Source organism: Globicephala melas, chromosome 1, assembly GCF_963455315.2.
Source record: "Globicephala melas chromosome 1, mGloMel1.2, whole genome shotgun sequence".
Classification (NCBI taxonomy): domain Eukaryota; kingdom Metazoa; phylum Chordata; class Mammalia; order Artiodactyla; family Delphinidae; genus Globicephala; species Globicephala melas.
The window spans coordinates 149,333,400-149,345,626 of record NC_083314.1 but is presented as its reverse complement, the minus strand read 5'-3'; positions in this window follow the sequence as shown (position 1 = coordinate 149,345,626).

Genomic DNA, 12,227 nt, shown 5'->3' with positions numbered 1-12,227 from the left:
ATACACATTCACAAAAAGAGAAAAGGGAAAAATATATATATATATATATATATATCATTGCTCCCAAAGTCCACCTCCTCAATTTGGGAAGATTTGTTGTGTATTCAGGTATTCCACAGATGCAGGGCACATCAATTTTATCGTGGAGATATAATTCACTGCTCCTGAGGCTGCTGGGAGAAATTTCCCTTTCTCTTCTTTGTTCGCACAGCTCCTGGGGTTCAACTTTGGATTTGGCCCCGCCTCTGCATGTAGGTCGCCTGAGGGCATCTGCTCTTCACTCAGACAGGACGGGGTTAAAGGAGCAGCACATTCAGGGGCTCTGCTTCCCTCAGGCTGGGGGGAGGGAGGGGTACGGAATGCGGGGTGAGGCTAGGGTGGCAGAGGCCAGCGTGACGTTGTACCAGCCTGAGGTGCACCGTGTGTTCTCCTGGATAAGTTGTTCCTGGATCACAGGACCCTGGCAGTGGCAGTCTTCATAGGCTCCTGGGAGGGGAGGTGCGGATAGTGCCCTGTGCTTGCACACAGGCTTCTTGGTGGCAGCAGCAGCAGCCTTAGCATCTCATGCCTGTCTCTGGGGTCCGCGCTGATAGCTGCAGCTCGTGCCCATCTCTGGAACTCCTTTAAGTGGCACTCTTAATACCCTCTCCTCACGCACCAGGAAACAAAGGGGCAAGAAAAATCTCTTGCCTCTTCGGCAGCTCCAGACTTTTTCCCGGACTCCCTCACGGCTAGCTGTGGCGCACTAGCCCCTTCATGCTGTGTTCACTCAGCCAACCCCAGTCCTCTCCCTGCAATCCGACCTCCGAAGTCCGAAGTCCGAGCCTCAGCTCCCAGCCCACACCCGTCCCGGCGGGTGAGCAGACAAGCCTCTTGGGCTGGTGAATGCTGGTCAGTACTGATCTTCTGTGCGGGAATCTCTCCACTTTGCCCTCCACACCCCTGTTGCTGTGCTTTCCTCTGCGGTTCTGAAGCTTCCCCCCTCCACCACCCTCAGTTTCTGCCTGCAAACGGGCTTCCTAGTGTGTGGAAAGCTTTCTTCCTTCACAGCTCCCTCCCCTAGGTGCAGGTCCCCTCCCTATTTTTTGTGTCTGTTTTTTCTTTTTTCTTTTGCCCTACCCAGGTACGTGTAGAGTTTCTTGCCTTTTGGGAGGTCTGAGGTTTTCTGCCAGTGTTCAGTAGGTGTTCTGTAGGAGTTGTTCCAGATATAGATGTATTTCTGATGTATTTGTGGGGAGGAAGGTGATCTCCATGTCTTACTCTTCTGCCATCTTGAAGCTCCTCCCCCTTATTAATTTTTTAACTTGCATTTCTCTGATAGCACATGATGTGGAGCATCTTTTCATATGCTTGTTTACTATTTGCATATATGCTTTGGTGAGGTGTCTGTTAAGGTCTTTGGCCCATTTTTAAATTACTTTTTTCTATTGTTGAGTTTTAAGAGTTTTTTATGTATTTTGGATAACAGTCCTTTACCAGAAGAGGCTTTTGCAAATACTTTCTCCCAATATGTGGCTTGTCTTAATAGTCTCTTAACTGTGTCTTTTGCTGAGCAGAACATTTGTTTTGTTTTGTTTTTTGTTTTTGGCTGCGTCAGGTCTTAGTTGTGGCACATGGGCTTTTTGCTGCAGTGCGTGGGCTTCTCTCTAGTTGTGGCATACAGGTTTTGTCTTCTCTAGTTTTGGCGTGCAGGTTTTCTTTCTCTAGTTGTGGCACATGGGCTCCAGGGCTTGTGGGCTCTGTAGTTGTGGTGCACGCAGGCTCCAGAGCACGTGGTCTCTGTAGTTTGCAGCACGTGGGCTTTCTAGTTGAGGCGCACAGGCTCAGTAGTTGTGGCGTGTGTGGGCTTAGTTACCCTGCGGCATGTGGGATCTTAGTTCCCTGACCAGGGATCAAATCCACATCCCCTGCATCGCAGGACAGATTCTTTACCACTGGACCACCAGGGAAGTCCCAGAAGTTTTTAATTTTAATAAAATCAACTTATCAGTTTTTTTTTTCCTCTCATGGATCATGCTTCTGGTGTTATATCATTGCCATACCCAAGGTCATATAGATTTTCTCCCATGTTGCTGCCTAGGAGTTTTATAGTTTTACATTTTACATTTAGGTCTATGATACAATTTAAGTTAATATTTAAGATGTTAAAGTGTAACATCTATGTCTAGATGCTTTTTCTTTTCTTTTCTTTTCTTTTCTTTTCTTTTAGCATGTGGATATCCAGTTGTTCCAGCACCATTTGTTGAAAGGACTATTCATTCTCCACTGAATTGCCTTTGCTCCTTCGTGAGAGATTAGTTGGCTGTATTTGTGTGGATCTATTTTGGGGCTTTCTATTTTATTCCATTGATCTACTTCTCTTTCTTCACCAATGCCAGACTCTCTTGATGACTGTAATTTTAGAGTAAATCTTGAAGTCAGGTAGTGACAGTCTTCCAAATTTGTTGATCTCCTTTAATTTTGTATTGGCTATTCTGGGGCTTTTGCCTTTCCATATGAACATTAGGATCAGTTGTTGATAAACACAAAGTAACTTGTTGGGTTTTTATTGTGATCGTGTTGAATCTATAGATCAAATTAGGAAGAACACAATATTTAGTCTTCCTATCCATGTTCATAGAATATTTCTCAAGTTATTTGGATCTTTTATTTCTTTCATCAGAGTTTTGTAGGTTTCCTCATATAGGTCTTGTACATATTTTGTTAGATTTATTCCTAAGTACTTCATTTTTTGTTCTAATATAAATGGTATTATATTTTTAATTTCAAATTCCAATATTATTTATTGGTAGTATATAATAAAGCAGTTGACTTTTGTATATTAACTTTGTATCCAGCAACCTTGCTATAATTGCTTATTAGTTCCAGGAAGTTTTTGTTGATTCTTTGGGATTTTCTACATAGACAATTACATCATCTGTGAACAAAAACAGTTTTATTTCTTCCTTCTCAATCTGTATGTTTTTTATTTCCTTTTCTTGTCTTGTTGCATTGGCTAGGATTTCCAGTACAATGTTGAATCATAGTGATAAGAGGGGACATCCTTGCCTTGTATCTGATCTTAGTGGGAAAGCATCTAGTTTCTCACTATTAAATATAATGTTAAATGTAGGGTTTTGGGAGATTTTCTCTGTCAAGTTAGGGAAGTTCCTTCTCTATTTCTAGTTGCTGAGGGTATTTTTTTTTTTTAATCATGAATGGGTGTTGGATTTTGTCAAATGTTTTCTCTGAATTTTTGACATGGTTATATTATTTTTCCTCTTTAGCTTGTTGATGTGATAGATTACATTAATTAATGTTTGAATATTAAACTAGCCTTGCATACCTGGACTAAATCCCACTTGGTCTTGGCATATAACTCCTTTTATGCATTGTTGGATTCAATTTGCTAACATTTTTTTGAGGGTTTTCGTATCTATGTTCATAAGAGATATTAGTTTATAGTTTTCCTTTCTTGAAATGCCTTTGTCTGGTTTTGGTGTGAGGATAATGGCTGGTCACATAAAATGAGTCAGGAAGTACTTCCTCTGCTTCTATTTTCTGAAAGAGATTGTAGAGAATTGGCAGAATTTTTTCCCTAAATGTTAGTTATAGTTCACCAGTGAAATCATCCAGGCCTGGTCCTTTCTGTTTTGGAAGGTTATTAATTATTGACTTAAACTTTGTTATAGATAGAGGTCTATTCAGATTTGCTATTTCTTTTTTGACTTTTGGTAGATTGCATCTTTCTAGAAATTGACCCATTTCAACTAGATTATCAAATTCGTGAGCATAGAGTCGTTAATAATATTTCTTTATTATCTTTTTAAAGTCCATAGGATCAGAAGTGATGGTTCCTTTTATATCTGATATTAGCAATTCATGTCTTCTCTCTTTTTTCCTTAGTTAACCTGGCTAGAGATTTATCAACTTTATTGATCTTTTCTAAGAACCAACTTTTGATTTCATTGATTTTATCTCTTGATTTCCTATTTCAATCTTATTTCTTTTGGCTCAAATTTTTGTTATTTCTTTTTTTCTACTCAGTTTGGACTTAATTTTTTCTTCTTTTTCTGTTTGCCAAGGTAGAAGCTTAGATTACTGGTTTTAGATCTTTCTTCTTTTCTGATAATTCATTTAATACTATAAATTTCCCTCTAAGCACTGAATCTTACAATTTTGATTAGCTGTATTTGAATTTTCATTTAATTCAAAATATTTTTAAAATTGCTCTTGAGACTGCTTCTATGATTCATGTGTTATTTAGAAGTGTGTGCTTTACTCTCCAAATATTTTGGAGTTTTCCAATTATTCTTTCTCTTATTGATTTCTATTCCATTATGGTTTGAGAGCATACATTGTATGATTTCTGTTCTTTTAAAATTTAGGAAACTTCAAAGCTTTTGCAGAGCAAAGGAAACCATAAACAAGACCAAAAGACAACCCTCAGAATGGGAGAAAATATTTGCAAATGAAGCAACTGACAAGGGATTAATCTCCAAAATTTATAAGCAGCTCATGCAGCTCAATAACAATAAAACAAACAACCCAATCCAAAAATGGGCAGAAGACCTAAATAGACATTTCTCTAAAGAAGATATACAGACTGCCAACCAACACATGAAAGAATGCTCAACATCATTAATCATTAGAGAAATGCAAATCAAAACTACAATGAGATATCATCTCACACCAGTCAGAATGGCCATCATCAAAAAATCTAGAAACAATAAATGCTGGAGAGGGTGTGGAGAAAAGAGAACACTCTTGCACTGCTGGTGGGAATGTGAATTGGTACAGCCACTATGGAGAACAGTATGGAGGTTCCTTAAAAAACTACAAATAGAACTACCATATGACCCAGCAATCCCACTACTGGGCATATACCCTGAGAAAACCATAATTCAAAAGAGTCATGTACCAAAATGTTCATTGCAGCTCTATTTACAATAGCCCGGAGATGGAAACAACCTAAGTGTCCATCATTGGATGAATGGATAAAGAAGATGTGGCACATATATACAATGGAATATTACTCAGCCATAAAAAGAAACAAAATTAAGCTATTTGTAATGAGGTGGATAGACCTAGAGTCTGTCATACAGAGTGAAGTAAGTCAGAAAGAAAAAGACAAATACCATATGCTAACACATATATATGGAATTTAAGAAAAAAAATGTCATGAAGATCCTAGTGGTAAGACAGGAATAAAGACACAGACCTACTGGAGAACGGACTTGAGGATGTGAGGAGGGGGAAGGGTAAGCTGTTACATGGCGAGAGAGAGGCATGGACATATATACACTAACAAATGTAAGGTAGATAGCTAGTGGGAAGCAGCCACATGGCACAGGGATATCGGCTGGGTGCTTTGTGACTGCCTGGAGGGGTGGGATAGGGAGGGTGGGAGTGAGGGAGACGCAAGAGGGAAGAGATATGGGAATATGGGAACATATGTATATGTATAACTGATTCACTTTGTTATAAAGCAGAAACTAACACACCATTGTAAAGCAATTATACCCCAATAAAGATGTTAAAAAAAAAAAAGCAGCCTAACAGAAAAGACAATTTACTTACCTCCCTTAAAAAAGCACAACAAATGAACCAAGAGGTGACTTCTTTACAATGAAGATATAATACTCAATCTAGAATTCTATACCCAGCTACCATATCATTCAAGAGTGAGAATAAAATAAAGAAAAATTTAAAAAAATTTAAAAAAAGAAAGAGAAAGACAAATACCATATGTAACACATATATATGGAATTTAAGAAAAAAATGTCATGAAGAACCTAGGGGTAAGACAGGAATAAAGACACAGACCTACTAGAGAATGGACTTGAGGATATGGGGAAGGGGAAGGGGAAGCTGTGACAAAACGAGAGAGAGGCATGGACATATATACACTACTAAATGTAAAATAGATAGCTAGTGGGAAGCAGCTGCATAGCACAGGGAGATCAGCTCGGTGCTTTGTGTCCACCTAGAGGGGTGGGATAGGGAGGGTGGGAGGGAGGGAGATGCAAGAGGGAAGAGATATGGGAACATATGTATATGTATAACTGATTCACTTTGTTATAAAGCAGAAACTAACACACCATTGTAAAGCAATTATACTCCAATAAAGATGTAAAAAAAAAAAAGAAAAAAATTTAGGGTGTGGTTTATGGCCCAGAATGTTGTCTATCTTGGTCAGTGTTCTGTATGAGCTTGAAAAGGAGGTGTATTCTGCTATTGTTGGATGGGTAATTCTATAGATGTCAAATAGATCCAGTTGATTGATGATATTGTTCAGTTCAACTATGTCCTTGCTGGTTTTCTGCCTGCTGGATCTGTCTATTACTGATAGAGAGGTATTGACGTCTCCAACTATTATAGTAGATTTATCTATTTCTTCTTGTAGTCCTGTTAGTTTTTGCCTCACATATTTTGAGACTCTGTTGTTAGGCACATGCACATTAAAGATCTTTGTCTTCTTGGATAATTGACCCCTTTATCATTATGTAATGCCTAAATAATTTTCTTTATCCCTAATAATTTTCTTTTCTCTGAAATCTCTTCTGTCTGAAACTAATATAGATTCTCCAGCTTTCTTTTGGTTAGTTAGCATGGTATATCTTTCTCTATCCCTTTACTTTTAATCTATGTGTATCTTTGTGTATTTAAAGTGGGTTTCTGGGACTTCCCTGGTGATGCAGTGGTGAAGAATCTGCCTGCCAATGCAGGGGACATAGATTCGATCCCTGGTCCAGCAAGAGCCCACATGCCATGGAGCAACTAAGCCCATGTGCCACAACTACTGAGCTCACGCACCACAACTACTGAAGCCTGCGTGCTCCAGGGCCCGCATGCTGCAACTCCTGAGCCCGCATGCTGCAACTCCTGAGCCCGCATGCTGCAACTACTGAAGCCCACATGCCTAGAGCCCATGCTCTGCAACAAGAGAAGCCACCACAATGAGAAACCCACACACCGCAATGGAGAGTAGCCCCCGTCCACCACAAGTAGAGAAAAGCCCGAGCACAGCAATGAAGACCCAATGCAGCCAAATAAATAAATGTTAAAAATATACATATAAAAATACATAAATGAATTAAAGTGGGTTTCTTGTACACAACATACAGTTGGGTCTTGTTTATTCAGTCCATTCTGACAGTCTTTGTCTTTTAATTGGTGTATTAAACCATTGATTTTTTTTTTTTTTTTTTTTTTGGCTGCATTGGGTCTTCATTGCTGCATGCAGGCTTTCTCTAGTTGCAGTGAGTGGGGGCAACTCTTTGTTGTGGTGCACGGGCTTCTCATTGCAGTGGCTTCTCTTGTTGCAAGTCATGGTCCCTAGGCACGCAGGCTCAGTAGTTGTGGTGCACGGGCTTAGTTGCTCCATGGCATGTGGGATCTTCCTGGACCAGGGTTTGAACCTGTGTCCCCTGCATTGGCAAGCAGATTCTTAACTACTGTGCCATCAGGGAAGTCCCGTGTATGATACTTTCAATGTATTGTTGAATTCAATTTGCTAACATTTTATTGAGCATGTTTGCATCTATGTTCATCAGGGATATTGGCCTGTAATTTTATTTTTTTGTGGTGTCTTTGTCAGGTTTTGGTATCAGGATAATGTTGCCTTTGTAAAATAGTTTGGAAGTGTTCCTTCCTCTGTGGTTTTTTGGAATAATTTGAGAAGGATAGGTATTAACTTTTCTTTAAACGTTTGGTAGAATTCACCTGTGAAGGTATCTGGACCTGGACTTTGTTGTGTGGGAGTTGTTTGATTACTGATTCAATGTTGTTACTAGTAATCAGATTATTTGGATTTTTCTATTTCTTCATGATTCAGTCTGGGAAGATTGTATGTTTCTAGGAATTTATCCATATTTCTAGGTCTATTTTGTTGGCATATAATTGTTCATATTATTCTCTTATGATCTTCTGTATTTCTGTGGTGTTTGTTATAATTTCCCCTCTTTCATTTCTGATTTTATTTAGTGGCTCTTTTTTTTCTTGGTGATTATGGCAAAAAGTTTGTCAATTTTGTTTTTCTTTTCAAAGAACAAACTCTCAATTTCATTGATCTTTTCTGTATTCTTTTTTAGTATTTCATGTATTTCCTCTTTGATCTTTATTATTTCCTTTCTTTTATTAATTTTGGGCTTTTCTTGTTCTTTTTCCAGTTTCTTTAAATGTACATTTAGGTTTGTTATTTGAGTTTTTTCTTGAGATAGGCCTGTATCACTTTGAATTTCCCTCTTAGAACTGCTTTTGCTGTGTCCCATAGATTCTGGAAAGTTATGTTTCCATTTTCATTTGTCTCAGTATTTTTTTTATTTCCTCTTTGATTTCTTCATTGATCCATTGATTGGTTAGTAGTATGTTGTTTAGGCTCCATGTGTTTATTTTTTTTTCCAGTTTTCATCTTGTAGTTGATTTATAGTTTGCTGTGGTCAGAAAACATGCTTGATATGATTTCAGTCTTCTTAGATCTATGGAAACTTGCTTTGTGGCCTAGCAGGTGAGCACATCTGTTAAGACCCTATTTCCAAATAAGGCTACTTTCACCAGTTCTGGGTGGACATGAATTTGGGGAGAACATTATTCAACCCAGCATACACTGTTTCTTTGTCTATGTGGTATGTCTTCTTTGCTTTATTAAAATATAATATTTTTTCCTTTTATGTGCTAATTCTAAACTCCTAATTTATCCCTCTCCCAAACCCTTTCTCCTTTGGTAACCATAAATTTGTTTTCTATGTTTGTGAGTCTGTTTCTGTTTTGTAAATAAGTTCATTTGTGTCATATTTTAGATTCCACATATAAGTGATATCATATCGTATTTGTCTTTCTTTTAATACAAGATCTTTTGATATTTAAGAAGTTTAGGGACTTCCCTGGTGGTGCAGTGGTTAAGAATCTGCCTGCCAATGCAGGGGACGTGGGTTTGATCCCTGGTCCAGGAGGATCCCACATGCTGCAGAGCAACTAAGCCCCTGGGCCACAACTACTGAGCCTGTGCTCTAGAGCCCATGAGCCACAGCTACTGAGCCCACGTGCCACAACTACTGAAGCTCACATGCCTAGAGGCCATGCTTTACAACAAGAGAAGCCACTGCAGTGAGAAGCCCATGCACCACAATGAAGAGTAGCCCACGCTCGCCACAACCAGGGAAAGCACCTGCACAGCAATGAAGACCCAACACAGCCAAAAATAAATTAATTAATTAAATTTATTTTTTAAATAAATAAATATAAGAAGTTTATATTTTTGTTCTGTGGCTACGGTAGTATTTAGTCCTTTCATAGATCCTTAATCCCCCTTTTCCTTATTTAAACTTTTGCTATCTGATTTGTCAGTATTTTTTACTGTAGTAAAATACACATGGCATAACATTTACTATCTTAACCTTTTTTAACTGTGTAGTTCAGTGCTATCAAGTACATTCACATTTTTGTGCAACCATCACCAGCATCCATCTCCAGAACTCTTTTTATCTTGCAACACTGAAACTTTGTACCCATTAAACAATAACTCCTCATTCCACTCTCTCCTCAGTCTCTGGCCACTACCCTTCTACTTCCTTTCTGTATGAGTTTGACTAGATACTCCTAGTACCTTATATATGTGGAACCATACAGTATTTGTCCTTTTGTGACTGATTACTTGATAGTTTGTCAGTTTTTAATGATATCCACTGATTTTCATTTATTACCTACACAGTTATTAGTGATTTTAATCTACTTTCCCATTTCTCCCTCCCTACTCCTCCTATTTTTGGTAACATAATTTTTACTTTTAATGTTTATGTGCCCAAATTTCTATCCTTATTTTATTCTGAGATCTAGAATTAAATCTATGAAATACCTACCTCAGTTATTTTTATTTATTTATTTTTAAAAATATTTATTTATTTATTTATTTATGTGGTTGTGCTGGGTCTTAGTTGCAGCAGGCAGGCTCCTTAGTTGCGGCTTGTGGTCTCCTTAGTTGCAGCTCACCAGGTCCTTAGTTGTGGCATGCAGGCTCCTTAGTTGTGACATGAAAACTCTTAGTTGCAGCAACCATGTGGGATCTAGTTCCCTGACCAGGGATCAAACCCGGGCATCCTGCATTGGGAGCACAGAGCCCTAACCACTGTGCAACCAGGGAAGTCCCCCTACCTCAGTTATTTTTATAAAGTTTTCCCAGTACTTTCTTGGTTGGATAAAGCTCATCCACTATAGATTCCTCAGGATGGGCTCATGAGCATAGCATTTTCTGAGTTCATGCAAGTTTATAACTGTTTTTTGGTAGACTTGATACTTGAAGAACAATTTTGCTGGATATAATATACTTGCTTCACACTTTTGTTTCCTTGAGTTTTTTTTTAAATGCTCTAATCTTGCCTTTATTTCTTTATTGTTCTTGAGAAGTATGATGCTAGCTTAATTTGTCATCCTTAAAAGTCATTTGGTATTTTTGCCTGGAATCTCTGCAGATTTCCTTTACTCTGTCTTTAATGTCAAGTAATTTTATTAGGATATATATTGAAATTGGTTATTCCCTTCCAATTTTTCCAGGCATAGCATGAGCCCTTTAATATGTAGATTTAATTTTTCTCTTATTTCCAAAAAGTTTTCTTAGATTACAGTTTTAAATATTCTGTTCCATATATTTTTCTTTTAGCCCCTTCAATTATACATATGTTGGCATTTCTTTGTTTGTCTTTCTTTTTTTTATTTTATTTTTATTTATTTATTTATTTATTTTCGGTATGTGGACCTCTCACTGCCGTGGCCTCTCCCATTGCGGAGCACAGGCTCCAGACGTGCAGGCTCAGCGGCCATGGCCCATGGGCCCAGCCGCTCCATGGCATGTGGGATTCTCCTGGACCGGGGCAAGAACCCGTGTCCCCTGCATCGGCAGGCGGACTCTCAACCACTGCGCCACCAGGGAAGCCCCTACTTGTCTTTCTTTTCATTACATTTCATGTGATAACTTTTCCATGAAAATGAGAGATTAGACTGAGGAAGAAAAGAATGATTGGTCACTTGCACCTAAATTTGACATTATTTTAATTATATTGCCTACCTATTTATATAAAGTATATTTTTGGTCTGTTGTGTTTGTCTTTGGAACTTTGACCGAAAGTTTTAATTTGATGGGAAGATAAATATCTGCATAAATTAAAGCTATTTAAATATAATGTACCCACTTTGACCTCAGGAAATTAGGCAAGATTTGAAACTATTCTTGGGCCATGGCTTGTTCTGTAATTTATTTTACTTTGATTGACTTTGCTGTCACTTCGGTAATGGGGAGTTTTTATTCTACCCCAGAAAAGATAATCCAGGTTAGAAAGAACTCCCTCAAGGATGAGAATAAGCAGACTAACACTAAGAAGAGGAAGTAGCAGGATTTTCTGGATATTGTTCTTTCTGCTCAGGTAAATCTTTCAGATTTTGAGCCTGCTTGTATATTTAGTTAATTGTGTGGGTAGTTGGATGATTGGGGAGGAGGGAAGACAGAAGCAAAATTGATCAACTAAATTTAATGGTACTTTTGAATTGGTGGTTGGTGCTGTACAGTTTGAGATAAAAACTGATACTGCAACTCTGTCACTAGAGGGAGTCAGATAAGACTAAATTTTTTACTGATTCAACAGGATTTGGTGATTATCATAAAGATACATGGTAGTTCAGGGAAACACAGGAAAAATGAATTGCAGGCTCAGCTGATAAAATGATGAGGTGGAGGTGCTGGAAAGTCTGGATAAATCTGGCAGAATGATTGCAGGAACTCTTTGCAGGGCCTGCTTTTCTTGTCTATCTTTGGTTCTCCTTTATGCTCTGGGCAAAGTGCAGCTCATAGTATATAGTTGTGGAACTGAATAAAAATTAAAACTCTTATTTGATACTCAATTTTTTCCCCTAAAACCATTATTTTGATTGGGGCTCCAAACGTCTATAAATTGACATTGCATAAAAATATCTCTACTGTTCTTTCTAGGCTGAAAATGGCAACAGCCTCTCAGATACTGACCTATGGTACGAGGTGAACACATTTGTGTTGGAAGGGCATGAATCCGTGACAGGAGGCATTTGCTGGCTTATCTACCACCTGGCTCTGTACCTTGAGCATCAGGAGAGATACCGGCAGGAGATCAGGGGCATCCTGGGGGACGGCTCTTCCATCACCTGGTAAGATCTGCATCCCTAAACATTTCATCCTAGTTTTCCTCCTGGGATTTTGCTTTTATTCTTTCCTCTTGGTGACT